The sequence below is a fragment of the Vanessa cardui genome, chromosome 14 (assembly GCF_905220365.1).
Source record: "Vanessa cardui chromosome 14, ilVanCard2.1, whole genome shotgun sequence".
Taxonomy (NCBI): domain Eukaryota; kingdom Metazoa; phylum Arthropoda; class Insecta; order Lepidoptera; family Nymphalidae; genus Vanessa; species Vanessa cardui.
Window position 1 is genome coordinate 5,673,890 of NC_061136.1, and position 20,053 is coordinate 5,693,942.

At 31.9% G+C, this 20,053-nt stretch overlaps 1 protein-coding gene across 3 annotated transcripts in view; it reads right to left on the reverse strand.

The window, feature by feature from the left end:
* The window catches only part of LOC124535083 (cadherin-99C), a 146,801-nt gene that overhangs the window by 80,164 nt on the left and 46,584 nt on the right, over positions 1–20,053 (reverse strand). For 2 of the 3 annotated variants that reach the window (XM_047111136.1, XM_047111132.1), the window contains exon 2: positions 8,215–8,264. The gene's annotated coding sequence lies outside the window, so the exon portion shown is untranslated. Of the gene's footprint in view, positions 1–8,214; positions 8,265–11,013; positions 11,024–20,053 lie in introns of those variants that run through there. The other variant, XM_047111133.1, reaches the window with a different exon arrangement.

Consider the following 20,053-nt stretch of genomic DNA (forward strand, 5'->3'; position numbering starts at 1 on the left):
TAACAAATGATCAGATACAGCATGTTCTACACGATATCCCACTGAACAAAATTAACGTCAACTCTTACTGAGCGCAACAATAGAATAATGGCGTTATTACTTTAGATTTATTACTTTTATCGATAAACAATACGGAGCGGATTTCACCGTTTCTATAACGGTGTTAGCACCGGCCAATTTTAACGAGCACTGAAAACCTATCAAGTATTGCTCGACCGCAATCACACCGCAGTGTAACTATAATTGGCTCAATATGTTATGATAATGATATTCGAATAATGAAATATGTATAACATTCTCTCATTACATTCTAATTAAAATAATGAGCAACAAATTTCTATCTTATTCTATAATCAACCTCTTTGCTAATGCTAAATTTCATTCGAACTCAGCTGATAAATTTTCGAATATAATATGCATGATTTCATAGCAAACCTTAGGTGTAATATTAGTTACGTTTATTACCAAATCATACTTAAGTTAGGGAAATCGTTAAATGTTAATAAGCTTCTAGCGGTATATCGGTAATACCATCCATTTACAAGTTATTTACCACCAAACAGTAATGCGTTTTACGTCCTAGCAAAGTGAATAGGAATAGAATGGCAAATATAAATAAAATAAAAAGTATTTTCTTACTAGTCTTGTATATTTATAATCAATAACTACCAATAGTATATAAATAAAAAAAAATTAAAATTAACAAACTAAAGAATTAACTAAACATAACAATAACACTACATATTTTTATCCTCCAAATATGAATTTATAATACATATTTACTAATATTAAAATAAATGAACTATCTGTTGCTTAATATGTAAGATATGACATAATATGGATAAGTATTAATATTTAATATTTTAACCGACAATAAAATTAAAAAATTCAGAGCTTATAAGATCGATATAAATACAATATAAAGGCTTCCAAGCACGCTTGCTTAAGTTTGCATATATGTTTGTCCCAGAGCTTCTCAAAAACTAAAAGCCGTATCGTGATGATCATATTTACTTCAAGTTGGGTACACTTCAATTTAAGAAACAGTCCACTAAAAATCCAATAAAAATATATAGGTAAGTAACTACCATACAAATGTATAGTTATTATTATTATTAATAACAAATACATACATAAAGCACACAAAACCAGTCAATGATACGATCAACACTTGACACTGAAATATTAATCGTGGGAAATCTGCACGTGTGAGAAGCAATTACTAAGAACGCGACGAGGTAAAGCAGAAGCTAAAAGATGGGAGATAACCCGAACCGACCTCAAAATAACCCCCATAACCGAGGCATATGGTATCACGATCTTAATTATACTATTTATAATTAGGATTTAGCATTATGTAAGTGTTATCGCAACGCTTCTGAGTCAATTCGTGTTGTAATTAACATCAGTGTAAACATAACTTATTTATATTTTTGACTACAGTCATACATAGAATAAATTAATAAGGTAATATGCATTGACACTAAAACATTTTAAATGTTATATTTTAATATTTTAAATGTTATTGTTAATGATTTCCACGTAGTAATTAATAGCTGCTACACACTTGTGTAAATATAGATACGGGAAAATTAAGAAGAAAAAAAACAAGTGTTTTACAAGTGAACGCGAAGTTTTATCTTCCGATCTCTGAATCTGAAATAATAAAACACAACCTAACTCATACGCTCTATGCAAAAAACTACAGCGATCAATTGTTTACATAAGATGAAAGACAGGCAGAGAAACAAACACACATCAAAAATTAAAATACGAGTATCGATTCGACAGATCCTCTCATATCGTTGTGATAGATTTTAAAAACGTCGTTATTCAAGTGAACCGTATTAAAAGGGCGCCAGCGGTAGCGAAACGTGAGCGATAATTTAGCGATAGAACTGCAACGGTACCACAACAGATCCGTATAGCTATCCCTTATCTTGAATCACCACGATCAGAATTTAAGCCTAGGATAGAGACCACGCTATCTCAACTCTACAATCCAATGGAGATATTCTATAACTTTTTGTATTACGTTTTTATCTCTAATATTGAGTTTTTTTTTATTACGAAATGTAAATAGTAGCTAAGGTGCGGTTAGTGAAATTACATAATAGCTTATATATAGAAGTTAAGTTGTATAACTTTTGGTAACATTGCAATAAAAATTGTGATGTTATTGAAATATGATTTATAAAAATAACCACAATAAAATCACTTTCAACGATTATTATGTTAGTAAACTGTCAGTTATATAAACGACGTTCGGATTATGCTTAGTGCAGAACACTAGACGAAACAACTCACGTGGCACTTCTAAAGCTTTTTTTCCTTTTTCTAGCAAACCCATTATTTTTTTTAACACGTTTTTGTTATACGTAACCTAATAAATAATAAATAAATATTGGAAAACATTACATACATTATTTTGATTCCAATGTAAGTAGCACTTGTGTTATGGAAAATCAGAAGTAACGACGGTACTACAAACACCCAGACCCAAGATGACATAGAAAACTAATAAACCTTCTACATCGACTCGCCGAGAATCGAACCCGAGACCTTAGACTGGCGTACGCATGAAAACCGGTATACACACCACTCGACCACGGAAGTCGTCGAAACTATAATATAATTATAAAATGACTTATGAAAGTAGTTTGAACTTTTACACAATTTAAAATCGTTTCTCTTTAAAGGCTCTTATCAACAGACGGCCTAAACCTATTTAGAACATGAATATATAAATTTTCTTGACATATGACTTGGAAATTTAACGTGTATTAGTTTCATATGTAAAACATTTTAAAAAAATATATTTTTTCTATAATATAAGTGATAATAGTATAAGTAGGACTCTGGTTCACAAATGTACTGACATTAATATTTCTAACAAGTCTTCTAGTGTCAACTCTTATCGGAGGCCATTAAACATTAAAGCTAACTGGATTTTATTCGCCGCTGCCCTGGATTCAAGTACAGTCAAAGGGTCACCTCTATCTTCTGTTCTACGGCTAGGCCAATATTATTATAATAAAAAAACTCATTCAATTATCTTTTTAATGGAATAGGTTGGCGGACGAGCATATGTTCCACCTGATGGTAAGTGGTCACCATCCCCCATAGACAATGACGCTGTAAGTAACATTAACTATTCCCTACATCGCCAATGTGCCACCAACCTTGGGAACTAAGATGCTATGTTCCTTGTGCATGTAGTTACACTGGCTCACTCACCCTTCAAACCGGAACACAACAATACTGCCTACTGTTGTTTAGCGGTAGAATATCTGATGAGTGGGTGGTACCTACCAAGGCGGGCTTGCACAAAGAAATCAATAGTCTTGTTTAAATAAGAGAATTATTTTTGAACTTTGTCATTAAGCTAAAGATAAATATAAAAGAATAGATTTTATAATAGCTATTGTATTCGATCAAGGTTCAAGGGGAACCATAAAGGCCTTCATCAAAACCATCTAAGTGTTTAAACCGTGAAAGCATAATAGATAATCAAAGTTACTTCCGCGTTTATAATATTATATTAATATCCATAAAATTGATTTCGATCCGAGTTTAATAATTAGCAACAATAAAAAAATACATTTAATAAAAACTTGTACAAACAGCTAAATCCTATATTATCAAACGAGTCTCCTCGAATCGTACATGAGTACGTTTCAAGCCCAAATCGTATACGCAAAAAGACGTAGTAAAAACTGTTCATTCAATGGTGACTCATAATTCGTACGTGCTTCGGACATCGAACTTAAATATAGCGGTTGTCTTGTACTTGCGATTCCTGATCGCAATAAATTATAATGTATATGCTACAGTCAAAGATCTTTTCAGTCAAAATTTCTAATTTCTGGTCGCGGTCACGAGTACTTTTTGCTTATATTGTATTAAGTTTAACGAAGATAAGGGACGTTATGTGATCAAGTGATGTTCGTGTAGTGTACACACAGTCAGAACAAATAACCAAACCGATGTTTTAAGTTATTGGAGTTGTTATTTTCGACTAAGATAGAATTCTGATCGTAACATGTAAGAATAAAAACTATCATATCGTATTATATTCTGTTGTGACAATTGCTAAGTATTTTATCAATAATATAATATGCACAATACTGAAAAATATTTAAAGTGCACTTTCAACTTTTCTACATCGTGCCCGCTTTTATGTAACAAAAAAAGTTATTGTCATAACCTAGGTTACTCCTTACTTCATCAGCTGCTAGCCAGTGAAAGTCCTGTAAAATGCTGTTCCAGAGATTAGCCGGAACAAATTCAGACAAAATTATGTAAAAAAATGTTATTTTAATATTAAATATATACACTACATATATTTTATAATATTTACCAGATTCACATTCACAATATAAAACTTCAAATATTAAAACTGTTTACATGACACGATTAACTATGCAATGTGAAACTCGGACACTGATTTGCAAGTTTTTAATATCGCCAGTACACCGACTATACAATCCTTTAAGGATAAGTTCGATACAACTCACCACAATCCCCTATTGAGTCAATAGTTAACAACATTTCAAAACAGGTTCCATCACTATCTATTTGCTGCTAAAAGAATATGAGATGAACGCTTAATGTAAAGTAAACACTTATAAAACCACTAAGACGCTTGACCGGATATTCTTATGCCAAAACACATTTCAACGTATTTTAAATTATGAAAACCAATGATATTGGTTACCAACAAATCAATCAATATTGTACAGACAGCCACTAGACTCGTTTATAGAGTTATATGTAGCATACGCATGATAAGATAAGAATCGAACTCTCACACTTTATTTAACAAAGTAATTAAAACATTAATTAAAAAACTGGTCGTTTGGAATAAAGAGACGCGTCTAGAACGTGCAATTAACGACTATAAATTTATAACTGTACAAACCCACCGCCCATTACGAATACGAATATTTTATTAAAAACAAAAATAACGCATCAAAAATGTAATAGTTTATATACTTTGTAGCTTAGTAATTTCTTAAAAGTAATACGAATTTATAAAATTACAATAAGGCGTTATGGCTCAGCGGTTAGAACGAGTTAATCTTAACCGATGATAACGGGTTCAAATATATGCAAGAACCACACAATTCATGTGCTTAATTTGTGTTTATAATTCATTTTGAGCTCGGCGGGGAAGAAAAATAATCGTGAGGAAATCTGCATGTGTCTAATTTAATAGAACATGTGTATTCCACTAACCTGCATTGGAACATCGTGGTCGAATATGTTGCAGAACTTCGCCTCAAAGGGAGAGGAGACCTTAGCCCAGCAGTGGGAAATTTACAGGCTGTTATTGTTGTTGTATATGATTTTGAACTATTTATTAATAGGTTTTGTTTTCATTTACGCGGCTCTCGTGACTTTAGTGTAACGACCTATTAACATTTACTTTCATTGAGTAACTTACGAACAATCATGTTCTTTAATCAGTATTGCATTCTTTTGATTAAATTCTTATTCTAATTAATAAAGCGAATACCTAACATCAAAGACCTTACGAGTGATATCTCATTCGAGTTTTTGTAAACAAAAAAAGGGATCTAATAAAAACAGGACCGACCCTTTTAAAGAATCTGCTGCGGTATAAACAAGCTGTTAGTAAGAGCAAAGATGTAGGACGACAACTAAGAGAATTGATGATAGTGACCAAGACAAAGATAGAATGTATGTTGACTAACAAACGACATGACTTGAACAATAACGATATATGTATTTTGATTTTAATGCTAAACAAATAACGTATTATCTGGGTTTTGATATTGAAACTGAATTAAAATTCACTTTAATTCAAAGTAAAAAAAGTAATAGTAACAACTAAGGCCTCCCTTTAAAGTGAAGGTATTCGAGCTTATTCCACTTTACACTGCTCTAATGCGAATGGATACAAAATTGGCACGTGAAAATTAGACACGTGCAGGTTTCCTGACGATTTTTCAATCACTTCTGAGCACGAGATGAATTATAGACACAAATTAAGCTCGTAATCATTCAGGGGTACTTGCTTGCTTTTATACCTACAAATAATAGTTAATTTAATTCAATATTATGCAAATGGGCCACCTAATTGTAAGTGGTCATCACCGGCCATAGACAAAGCAAATATTAACCATCTCTCAAATTGTTGTCTTTATTTTTTGGTATTTAGTTACACTGGTTCACTCGCCCTTCAAACCGGAACCAGACAACATAAAGCATTTTTGTTTGGCGGTAAAATATGCGATGACATATTCAAAGCCTTAAAACATACCTAATAAACAAAACTATGTAGCAACTTTAAAATTAAAACAAATAACTCATTCAAAATTTATTTTCCCATTAAAGTTCATTAAATTGAATTGAGTTCCTTAAAAATATAATTACATATTTAATAGTGTTAAAATGATATATTTATCACGCATTTCATCGAAATTACAATCAGTAATTTCATGGACGGGCAATCGATTTTAAACATCAAATCCATCGAACCTATAATTTACGGTACGTCCTCTTGCTCCTTACTCTAATCAACAATCGGTTAGAGAAACATTATCACCTCAAACGAGGCCAACAAAATACCGTTAGTTGCTTGAAATACGAAACATACGGGCAAATATTTCAAACATGCACTTTAAACCAACGTGTAAATGCATTGTTTGTTTAGAACGGCTTCTAGTTATTATACATCTTGTGTAACAGTGTTACTTGTACTCGTTTTTTGAATTCAACGAAATAAATATCAATGTATATGCATAAATTGTTAAATAGAAAGGCTTCTATTATAAATAATGCCACCTGTTTTCTAACAAGTACGTTCGGAAAGCCTTTTGAAACTGTAAAAGACCTTATTAGCCAAAGGTTCGTGTTTGGCAAAAGATTTACTTAATGCGATTTCAAAGTAGCGTGCAGAATTACGTGTGGTCTATAGTTATTTGGTAGTCAATGAGGCAATTTAACTAAAACAGTATAATGGAATTAAATACGTGAGAACATTGTTATTTTGTTTATGAATTAGACGTTTTAAAACTAGGAAAGGTTTACATGATTTTTCTTTTAAGGTTATAAAAGTGACGCAAGTTCGCTTCGAGATCTGGTCTACATTACAAAACGTGTATTGTTAGCCAGGGGGCTCCAGGCGGTATTTCTAGCCCCACAAACAATCGAACAGACTGTTTAAAACAGCGAATGGATGCTTATTTGTGTTGTTATGTATGATTAAAATTAAATAATTGCTATCATTTCAATTTATAACAATCTTTAAGTTTTAGATCTTATTGTGTCATATTGCATACAAATGAAATTAAATGGCATCCATAATATTCAAAGTACAAGGTATGTGAAAGTAACTCTGTCTGTATGACACTCTTTCACGACCAAACCGCTGAACCTAATTTTATGAAATTTTGTTATTAAGCAAATTTGAACTCCAAGAAAGAACATACGACTTTTTTGCCTGACACAACAACCGCCACCATTAAACGCGATCAAAGTCGCGGGTGGCTACTAGTGTACATTTACAGCTTCCTCCGTGTCCGAAATCACGAGTCCGAAGTCCACTCAAACAAAACCCGTTAGCACATGAATTAGGACAACTAAAACATTTGACATATCTGTTCACTAATTCTCCTACAGTATATTCATTTACATAATAGCTCAGCGAATTGATTTATATCTGATAAATATTAGGTAGAATTTTCAAAGAGCACGATAAAGTGCGTCTACATTGTCATTTTAAACAAGTGTGTTGAAACTGGGCGTATTTGCGACATTACTAAACTCAGTATTCGAACAGCATGCGAACTATTAGCTTACAACATAACAATCATCTGAATCTTATTGAACGGACATGAATATTTAATTTGAACGTATTATAGGAATATCATTTTTTTTGTATTTAATAATATATTCCATGAATTAAATTAGTTCGAAAAACCAGTTCCTTGTTTCTTAATATGATCCAAATGTCTCGTTTTAGCGAGAGAATGTAAAGCAGTAAATCATTTCACGTGTCAATATGTATTGATTAATTTAATCTTTACAAAATGTGTAGGCTGATAGACTAATTCTAAGCTAAGCCACACCCATCACTTCACTAACCGAGCAGACATCGATAATAGATTGTCGATTAATGCCAGAATAACTCCATTGTATGCGTTATGGCACAGCTGTTTGCACAATATATTTCGTTTGCGGACTTACCTGAAAGCAATCTATTCTTCATAACTTCAACGTCATGTTCAACGTTATGTCTGTAAATAAGAAAAGATATATATTAGAATAGCATACGACAGATAAATTATATTTTAAGATATATGTATTATGAAACAAAAGAAAAATATGATCACGTGATAAATACATTAGGATTAACCTATTTAAATACATCTCAAAAATATCAAAACTTTTTGTTATTGATGATTAAAAAAAAATCATGCTAAATCATGTTCAACTAGTCCGAAGTATTACTGGTTTCAATAAATCCTAATTAGAATACAGGTTTATAATTAATTACAAGGAGCTGTTATGTATTTATGTTCACTTGAATATTAAAATCCTACATTAAATTGCGTTTGCACTTAACAATTACCAACTAAAAAATAGTTGACCTATTCAAGCAATTATTTTTTCCACCGACGCGAAATAGATTAATATGATATCAATAAATTCTTCAATTGCTCAGGTGAATCTAACGCAGAGGCAAAGAACTCAGAATATTAAACACGTGCGATAGTAAGATATAAAGGGCTGGGATTGACGTAAATCAACGTTTTGCTCTTATGGTGTATTGGATCACGTTGAATATGGAAAACTTTTTGCTCCATACTATTTGAAAGAGATTCGTAATAATTTAATACGGAATATTACATACTATCTGAATCGAAAAACACCTTTGTCGGTGTACCGTCTTTTATATTATTGTACAAATTGTATGAACGTCGATACATAAAGAGATTCGTCAAAGGAACTTATACGGTCTATATTTTATTGTGCTTGTCACGTTTTACCAAACATACTCGCATAAAAGCCGCGTAGATATTTTGAATGAAGTTAATTTGTAATAATTTTTCAACGTCGAGAACATTTTTAAAGTGCAAAGAAATACCAAAAGGCGACGTTTCATTTCCCTTTCACATATGCATGTAATATGACATCACACGTATCTTTTTAAATGGTAATATTAAATGTCAAGGTTTACGACAAATGTATGATAAGGTATGGACAAAAAAGTAAACGCAAGGCACACCTAGTTGCAAAATTATACGAGATTCTTAATCGTGTATTCGTGATCGTAACTACGTGACTAACGCAAACAAATGTTAACTATTCTATACGGAACGACTAAATATGTTAAAGACCGTTTTGAAGTTATTTAGTAAAATATTAAGATTGGGTGCGCCGATCATTCGCGTGTCTTCTTCCGATGTCTAATTTTATTATATCAAATATTTTAAATTTCAAAGTACTTTGCAATATTCCTAAAACATATATCAATACATTTCAGTTTAAATTTTCCAATCACAAGTGTAATAGCTAGTTAAACAAAGTATAAGGCTTATTAAGAAGTAATCTTTCCGAAAATACGAAACACGAGATCAGACGCTAAATAAAGAAACTAACGTTTCAAAAAGGATTCAGTCCGCCAACCGTCATAAAACTCATGATTTGCATTTTACTACGATAAATAATCTACCTAATATACTTAGCTCATTATAAAATTAAGTAGAGGAGGAAATGCAAAACATCACATTCGAGAAGATAGTTATAACGTCCATTGTTGCTTCACATTAAACCCTTCGCGTTCCTTGACAAATAGTCTCATAAGCAGGAAGAAAATTAGGCTTGGAGCTTGACGAATGTATAACGTGACTGTTCGCATTTTGAGTTCTAAATGCTTAAATGTTCTCCCACGATCGTGATTTCGTTATTAAAATTATAAGGATGTTCATGCTCGAAGTGGGAATTGCGCGTTTTGTCTAACATTTATTCCTTGCGTAAATAACAACGCCTATTACGAAACGAAATATATCCTCGTCTTCTATGACAGACGAATGGCAGCAATTTTGTTTAATTCGTTCTCCGTTTATAACAATCTGTATGCTTATCTTATTTTTTTTTATAAATTATTTATTTTCATAGCAGGAAAACATCATAATTATGGAGCATAAGATTCAAAGTACAGATAGCATAACAACATTGCGTCAACAAAAGAATAACAGAGGTTGTTATCTTGTGTATATAAAATGTACTTTGTTGTTATCTGTTTGATATTCATGGACATCAACGGGACCGATTAGCGTGAAAGTTGGCACAAATGCTCGTTTTTCCTGGAGAAGGGCTTTATACCATAACAACCATACATTTGTTCACGCAAAAAATATAACGTAATTTCTGTAAGACGTTATTTTATGTTTTATAAAGTGATGTGCATTATGCAACGCCTAATATTGTGCTAATACTATCTTAATAATAAATAATGAAACATTTTTGAAGTAATAACTAACTACACGAAACTTAATCCTGGAAATGGAGCGAGACATTTTTTGTACATAATCGGATGATCTACTATTGATGTCTGAACTATTTTTGCTGTTGAACTCACCTTTTAGCTAAAAATAGCGAAAAATATTTTTTGCAAACTTACACCAATAAAAAAAAATATTTTGCACGAGGGAGATGGGGACCTTTAACAATTCATTTATTTATAGTAGGTATTCTGAACATTCATACCAATTTATAGATCTGTGGAATTTTTTGTAATCTTACTTTTATTTTATGAAACAATTTGACTGGATTAATAATATTATGATATAGGTAGTTGATCTTTGTAGTTTCACTCACTTAAAAAATAAACTATTGACTTGATAAGCGTGAATATAATGTTCTTAATTAATAATTATAGATAAACACAAAATATACACAAATAATTCAAACACTGTTATGACGTAATAAAAAGTGCATATTACATTAAATATTATCCAAATATATGTCGAATGACTTCACGTTTTTAAAACAAAATCAAATAAGACACTTAAAATATTTACAACATTGCAAAATAGACTTAAAATATATTTACACAAAACTTAATGTTGTTTTTTCTAGTTTGGTTTAATTTCTGCGGGTCAGCGTCGTGCTTATGTAAACCGGTGATGACATGCCATTATATATGAGGATGATATGTAAGGGCTTACATGATTAATTGTCATAACAGAGACGAGACGGTGAAATGTGTTGACTATTAGATAAAATACATATTATAAATAGTCTACCTTTAAAAAAGGTTTTAATAACACTTGTGAAACGAAAGCCTGTTGCCTATTTGTCAAACATACAGGAAATTGTGAACAATTTCAAAAATGGAATTTAAAAACCGTTAAGTTTCTTTCGGCTCTATTCTCAGGTCACGTCAATTTTATTTTTCGAACTCATCTTCAATTTTACTTTGATTATCAATAATTTATTATTTATTTATTACATGTAGAAATAATTTTCTATAACTAATAAACATGTTTTTTTTTTTTTAAATATACACGCAGTCTTATTTAAGTTGTATACGAGCATATGTATTTATGTATAATTACAATAAAATATCAATAAAATAATAATATATATTTGAACAATAATAAAAAAAAATAACAAATCAAGTGAATAAAATATTGTAGGAGCAAGTATCTCACGCATCATCGCCCTTTGAAAATTGAACATTTAATACAAGATTTATTTATCTGACCGAACTACATAATAAAACATAATCATAAATTCCTAAATGTTTAGGTAATAAACGTCAAATTGATTATTCAAAATTTATATACCTATCGTATAAATACAAATAATTACCGCATTATGCGAGGTATGTTTAAACTATTTACTTTACCTCATTTCCCATAACACTTGGACATAAAATTATTCAAGTACGGAGTAATAAATGTCGTACTTACAACAACCATCCAACTAAGACCATAAAACTCATGCGATTAATCTATAAACTAATCTATAAGACCTTAAATAGTTGCAAAGCTCGCTTTCTTGATATATAACATGAAGTTTTTAAGTGGATTTTATTAATGCCTTGTTAAAATAAACGATACTAAATTGATATTTATTTCCATTCTCTATATCATGATTTAAAACGTTCCATTTTAAATTCAAAAAAATAATCACATACACATTACACACACACATAGTTAATGGAGAGGACTCAGAGTCTTAGTGAAATGCAGTTTTAATTTAACAAATTTACGGCAAAATGTTTCGTTTCAAATACCTGTGACACCGACATATTATCGTTCTAAAGACACACATGAACACACACATACATAAAAACAAATACGCTTTTATTTAAAATAAAAACACCTCTAATAATACGAAGGACACTTAAACAATAATACAGCGACAGGTTAAGTCACACATTGTTATATGTTTGCCACTTTGACACTCACACATATATAAATATTTTTGCTGTCACAAGACAACTTCAATAGGCACAAATCTATACTAGCTAGTTTATGCAACTTTACTCGCAAAACGGCAGGATTTATCTCCGTTCTAATGGCAGTTGTTATTGTAATGCTCTTAATAAGTAACAAACCGTAAATGTCCCTCTGTGGGGCAAAGGTCTCCTCTCCTATTAAGGTAGAGGGATTCGGTGTTTAATCTACGCTCCACTAACGGGTTCCATTAAATGAATACATCTTAAAACCATACTATAAATATTCCCTCACGATTCAGGGTATTGAATTAGAACCAATTTGTACGAATAATTGCGCGATCACTGATTAATAATTCTGCATTAAGCCAACTCTGTTTAAATAGGAATATAAACAACTTTGACCTTGAATTTGAATGACACGATTGGTTAAAAAATCCAAGTTTGTTTATTATTACTCCTTTTACCATGCTGTATATATAATATAGTTTACGATACCTGGTTATTATTTTTTTCATCAAGCTAATGTTTCGTAGGTAGCTTCATGATGATGAGACGCCCAAAAATTTCTTGTACGAAAACTCTCGATTGTGGTAGCTAACAGAAGTAGCAAGGATAAAATATGTCGATTTGATGATTGTTAAAAAAATGTTGTTTTTACTTAATCTCAAAAAAAAAAATATCTAAATTAATTGAAAAAAATGTTGTCCTACAAAATTTATGATTTGATCAAGGAGTCCCCATGAAATATGTATCGATGATGAAGTCATCAAAATGACTGAACCAGCAGTTTTTTTTTTTTTTAATTAGTTCATATCTTAGATATAATTTAACAGACACATTGTCCTACAAATTTCGTGCTACTTTATCCCGGTCAGTCGGTAGTAATAAACATAATTTCAAAAAAAGAATAATACAAAACAGTCAACGAAAAATTCAAATGAATTTATTTATAACCTTTCACAACTCTCATTCAGTTACAGATGCATTAAACCTAAGGTATATTCAATTAAAATTCACGCATTTACGTATCTTGTACGTTACCAGTACGCTATCTCCCTATCGCCATGTAAGCGATTAGAGATAGGAGGCGTTGAGCCATGAGATAGTGTCAATAGAGTGGAAGCAGGCTGTATGTTGGTCGCCTAACATATTATTGCGTGGGGATTTCTGCTAATTTGTAGAGAGACAGACATAGATTTCAATTGGCTGGATTAAGCAACTTTGAAATAATTTTATTAAAGTAATATTATCTCCATACATTTCGATGTAATTATCGTTCTGTGTTATTAGTACAGTGTATGAATTTGTTTTACAGATAAGAATTTAAAATTCGAACTTTATTTTTTACGGGCTGTGTTCTTTATTTTTTTTTTTTTAATTAATTTCGAACCTCTTGCAAACTAGTATTGATATAAATATATATTAGGTAAACGGATATTTTCATTGGCTAATTAGCGAACTGCACTAGTATTTGGTCGAAAGAGATTAGTATATATTATGTACTTCAGTAATCGTAGAACAATTGCCAACGGCGGGAAGCTAATTATTTATATCTATGATCTAGCTTCCAACTATAAGATTTATTTACTTATCTGCAATCTTAAACGGGGTATTCTAATATTTACATAACGGGTCCGATCTATATAACTATTTGACATACATTAGTACGATTTCAGAGTAATCTCAGATAATATTACATGTAATTTGTACATTCCTTTCCATTGGTAGATAGTAAATTCAAATTGTTTCTTAAACTAATTACCGAGTGTATGACAAAATATTGCATTGGGAACTTTACAAGAGGACATAAGAGGCCGCTTTTGTACCTGACAGTAAAATGTAAAAAAAGGTTACTTGAAAAACTCGCTGGGATCATCCGTCGAAGGGCTATGCCCACCGCCCTCGGTAAATTATTATTATTATAAGTAATCATCAACCTTTCTATATTATATTTTTTTACTTTACTTTTTAAGGATAGATTAAATCGCGCTTTAATAGATACGTCTGTCTTATTGCTGATTTACATATAAATGTATAAAAACTTTTTAGTGATGATTTTTAAATGAAAGTATGAAGGGTACTTTTTCTCTCAAAAGTGAATGGATATCGCATTTGCAAGAAATATTAATCATTCCTTACATCGTGTTTATCTATGCTTTGACGGCTAAACAACTGAAACTATTTTCATAAAATTTGGTACCAAGCAAATTGAACCACAAAGGCGAAAATTGGCGTTTTGCACCCTCTGAGGGGGTGATATTGGGGATAAAAGATTATAAACAAGTACCTGTAGCATTTTCTTTACCGACTGAGCAGACGAAGCCGGCTTTTCTGCTAGCTATCTATAATTTATGCTCATAGCAGCTAGCTTGCTCTAAAGGAAATGGCATGCCATAATAAAGTTCCACTCAACGCTCGTTTATATTTTTTATATCTCTAATTAATAAAAAGAGGTCGTATGTAATTTAAATTACTATATATATTTTTAAGTTACATTTTAAATTTTAAAGCATCGTATGTCACTGCGATGTTTTTTAATTTAATGAATTTCGTATCATCGTCGCGGTCCAAAAACTCCTTATTCGGCGTTCCGTACGGTGGTATGGCGTCTAAATAAGGATACAGGTACGATATCATCCATCGCGTGTCGGTTTTTTCGGCCCGATCTAAGGCGATACAATATGAAGGACGGAGGGACGCGCTAGACAATATGACGATACATTACAAATTAACGCGAAATAATCGCAGCGACATCACGGACATACGGGCAAATCTTACATTTCTTCAGTGCGTTTCTTGAGTGATGACGTACGGCACACACGAAATCCGCCGTGCAATTAATTACTAGAATAAAACTCAAAATGATTGTGCCTGTCCGGTCTGCAAGGGCACACGCATGAGAACTTGCGTTATCCTGACGGATCGGAACGCCCTCACTCAGGACGCAAACGTATTATTGTCATTGATTTGATTTTCGAAAGAAAGAATGACAACGATTTTAAACTAATCTCCCTCAGAGAACATTTGTAAATGAAGCCCTAACAAATAAAATTATTTCTTGTAACGGAAAGAACATAGGGAAACAAATTAATACTTTGTGAATGTTAATATTTCTTGCTTTTTGCGAGCTCGTATGGGCCAAAATCATATCACACCTACCGATAAAAAGCAATACTTTTAGTTCATACTTAATAATTCTTTTTATAATATATATGAGAAGATGAGTGAGTACATATGAATAAAGGCACAAAAGTCATAAACATAACTCTATGGACTTTGGTCACACATACCGTCAGGTGATCCATTTCTGCCTGTCTGCTTATCTATTTTCAAAGAAAAGATCAATTTCTTAGCTGCGACGTGAAGTAAACATAATTTTACTTACAACCTTTTGCACTTACTGTAACGATAAACAAACATAGTAAAGGAATGAAGATATGTTGATGTTTGTAGATTACTCAAATACTTAACGGTGTAACCGCCAGCTAGATCAAAATCGTTGACTCAAGCACAAATCTTTGTCAAATGTGCATCACATCTCATATCTCTTCTCCATTTTTGTGACAAGCTTGTCAAGTTGGTCTAGTAGACTTCCTTAGAGAGCCATTAACTTAAATGTCAATAAGAAATCAAGTGTGCCGTCCCGTTACACGCACAAAAAGTTGTTTTGGGTCAATGGCACAGCGACGCTCGCATCTCCAGTAACCGCGCTCAGCGCGTTAACTTTTTTTTAATTGAATTCGAAACGGTCTGAATCAACCTTTAATAATCAATGATTGTACCCGGATTGAGATTTCTTACACTTTATGTTAAGTGAAAACAAATTTAACGCATTCAACACGTGACATGACATTCTTTAATGAAAATATTTAAACACAAACAACTGGCTTACTGTAAAATATTAGAATATTTAATATTTTGATATGGAATCGCTTTGGACTACCAGAAAAAAGAAAATAGTTATTTAATTTTTGAAATCTTTATCAATTTTACATCTTCTCCAAGATTTTGTTACTTAATCGATTGGATAACTTTGATGTTACGAAATGCTTTACAATGATTATTAAAAAAATAAAGATCCGCTGTGAGATTTACTCATCCTGATTTTTTTTAAGATCATTAACTCTGCGACTGGCATTTTTTTTTATTTTATTTCTTATTATAAGCAGAAATCATATCTTTGATTTCTGAACCTAAATCAACTATCTATCTGTCTCGCTCTTCCATGATCAAACCAATGAATAGGTACTACATTTAATTAAATTTAGTATCAAGCAAGTTTCGAACCTCAAGGATCGACAGAGACAATTTTTATGCGGAACACCTGTAATGCAACCCCTAAAACGCCGATAAAAACTAATAGTTCATAAATATTTAATAAAGTATAAAATAATATGAGATTAAATTGACGCGTGAAACATTTGCAATTCAAGAACATTTCCAAATGTAATGCTACACGGTAGTTGGGACTGGATGTGAATACCTAAAACAGATGATCCAACTGTTTGCCTATTCCAATACAAATACTATTTAAATTAGAGGCGAATGAACTTTGTACAATAACGATGATTACCATAAGGATTTTGTTGCACTTGTGTCAGAATAAATGAATTAAATAATGATTTATGTAATGTATAATACATATTACTATTTTAATATCATATTTTATTTTACATAACGCTGGTATTTCATGAATGAATTGTTTAAAGGTTAGTACTATTCATTATCATAATAATATTAAACATCTGTTTTCATAAAATTTACTTTGAAAGGTTTGTAATTACAAAACATTCCTCGAAAAAGGGATTGAACAGCGCTGGTACGTTAACAGGCTGATGCTTAGTCTTTTTTTCTATTTATTTCTTTCACTTTAAATTATTTATAAAAAGAAAAAAAAAAAACATTCAGTGTAGCTAAAGCGAATCTTCAAGTTCTGATAAAAGTAATTTTTTTTCAATTCCAAAATGGAATAGGAGATTCCATTTTCAAATAAAACACACTTCTTAAATATGCCATATCAAATCGACACACCCAATAACATCTCATATTGATAAAGCATTTATTTGCAACAAATCCGTCATACACTCTGTTACTCACGCCTTCCGAGAAAGGGGCCGATACAAACCGGTCTCAGGTTTAACACGGAACCACTAGAGAGCAGTGAAGTGGATAATTCTTAAGGCAACTGACTTAAAACTTACATTGCAACAGATTGTGTGCGTTAAAACATGTTAAGTCCAGCACCAGATACCTCAGATCCGTCTTCAAGTTATTAGTTCATATAATAAAAATATTGGAACGAGAAATAATAATGTAATTACGTTAACCTAATTCAAATTAATAAGCTAATTAACGGCACACGAAGGTTTTCAAACAAGATTCCATCATGAGATATTCCGCAAAAATCCGACAGATGTGTATAGAAGCCAAAAGAGAAGCACGGTCGAATAACTTCTTAATCCTCTTAAAAACAGAAGAACTTTACTTATCTGTGTCATAAACTAAGAGTAACTTGGATTTTATTAATTGTTACGTCATACACGAGATATTACGAGTGAAAAACGAGTTAGTAAAGATGAGAATCTTATTAAGAAAACATTATAGAAACAGAATGTCCTGATAGCATACCTCAATATGCAAATCGTACATCGGATACAAGATGGTTATCTCTATACAGGTTACGCAACATGGAACCGTTTCGGTTTGCGTAACCACCTTATTTGAATTGAATTTGAATTATAATTTTGCACCTAATGATCACTTTTGATAAAATATGAACCAGAACTTAACTTCCTAATAAGGCACGTGAAAATGACTAGAAATATATACACTCTCTGAATGTTATCGTGTGACCTTATTTCTGTGTATATTAATGTAATTATAATAGTAATTGCGTGTATTATAACTCAAAAGAGTATTGAATACCGATACATTTTTTATTAAGGTGAGGTTACCTACGGCAATAGATGTTGGCGCTGTAAGAAATATCAACCAACTTATATTACCAATACCAACCAACCAACCAACCAACTTATACAAGATGAACTAAGACGCTGTGTCTGTTACATTGCCTTACCCTTCGAATTGGAACACAATAATGCTATGTATAGCTGCTATGTACATCGACCTGAAACATCGCCTATACAGCACTAATCTTGCAGGAGAGATTTCTGGTAAATATAGTCCAAAATAATATTTGTAACGGTCAAGAGCGCATATTTTCCTAGCTACCCAAGAATACTGAGCAAATCATTCACATTCCAAACTAATGGTAACGGTAAATAACAAACTCCAAAATTTATATTCAAGAGCTTTTATTAAATATAATTTGATTTTGATATCTCAATTAAATTCTCGCATACAAATATACTTCCTTATTCCTGCTATATTTATAGTATTTGCTATCACAATGGCGTTCCGTACTTTATTTCCGTATTTAAAATATTACTACAAAGGTTCTAGGAGAAGTATGTGATTCGTTAAAGCATCGCGTGTCGGCCACTCGCGTAACAGGTTTCATTCATTCTCTACCTCGTTACATTTAAGGATCATTAATTGGCACTCGTATACTAACGGCATAAAACTGTTGAAGGGATGGAATTCAATAATACTGTTAAGCCTGTTGGGTGGGCTACACACGACATCTAGCGAACGAGTCACGAAGATGGACGAGTTACAAACGAACCAAACCGACGAGCGTTTCCGTCAAAATTGAAGTTTTTATAAGGGACTTTAATTGTGGATCTTTGCACGCGTTCAGCTTAAACGTGTCTGAGCCGAGATGGCACACTGGTTAGAAAGCGTTCTTCTAAACCGATAATTGCGGATTCAAATCCAAGTAAGCACCACTGAATATTAATGTGCTAAATTTGTGTTTATAATTTTCGTGCATGAGGAAACCTGCATGTGTAATTTCATAGAAATTCTGCCACATGTGTATTCCACCAACCCGCATTGGAACATCGTGGTGGAATGTGTTCCATACCTTCACCTCAAAAAGAGAGAGGAGGCCTTTAGCCCAGCAGTGGGAATTTACAGGCTGTTGTTGTTGTTCTTTTTGTATCTTAAATGTAGATATGCTGGTACCTATTTGAAATATATTTAATTCATACAGAACCTACGCTTAATCTGTTTTGATAGATCGTACCAAGAAAAAATATCGTGGAATTAGCACTAACACTTCACTTCTCACGAAAAAGACCTTTTTCTTTTTAATCCAATGAGGTAAAGAGATAGAATTCTTAAGCCTACATTAAAACCATATTTAACAACTATAAATTTATGGTAGCAATTGGCGAAACAAAAGAATAAAACAACAATACTTCATACATAAATACATCAAGTATTGACAGCCAAGAATTCAATGAACAGTTATATAAATATCTCTCGTTAACTGTAATGACATAGGATGTTAAATCACAATTAAAGTCTATCATATCAGAGCTGCAGCAAAAACGCTAACAGTTGTTATTACTCTATTATTTCCATGTTGCTATCAATAAATTAAATTCCTAACAGTCATAGCCAGTAAAAAGTAACCGCGCCTATCGTATAGCCTTCACAATAGAGTACAAAAACCACACAACTACTTCCTTGTAAGAAGCCTTCGAAGTT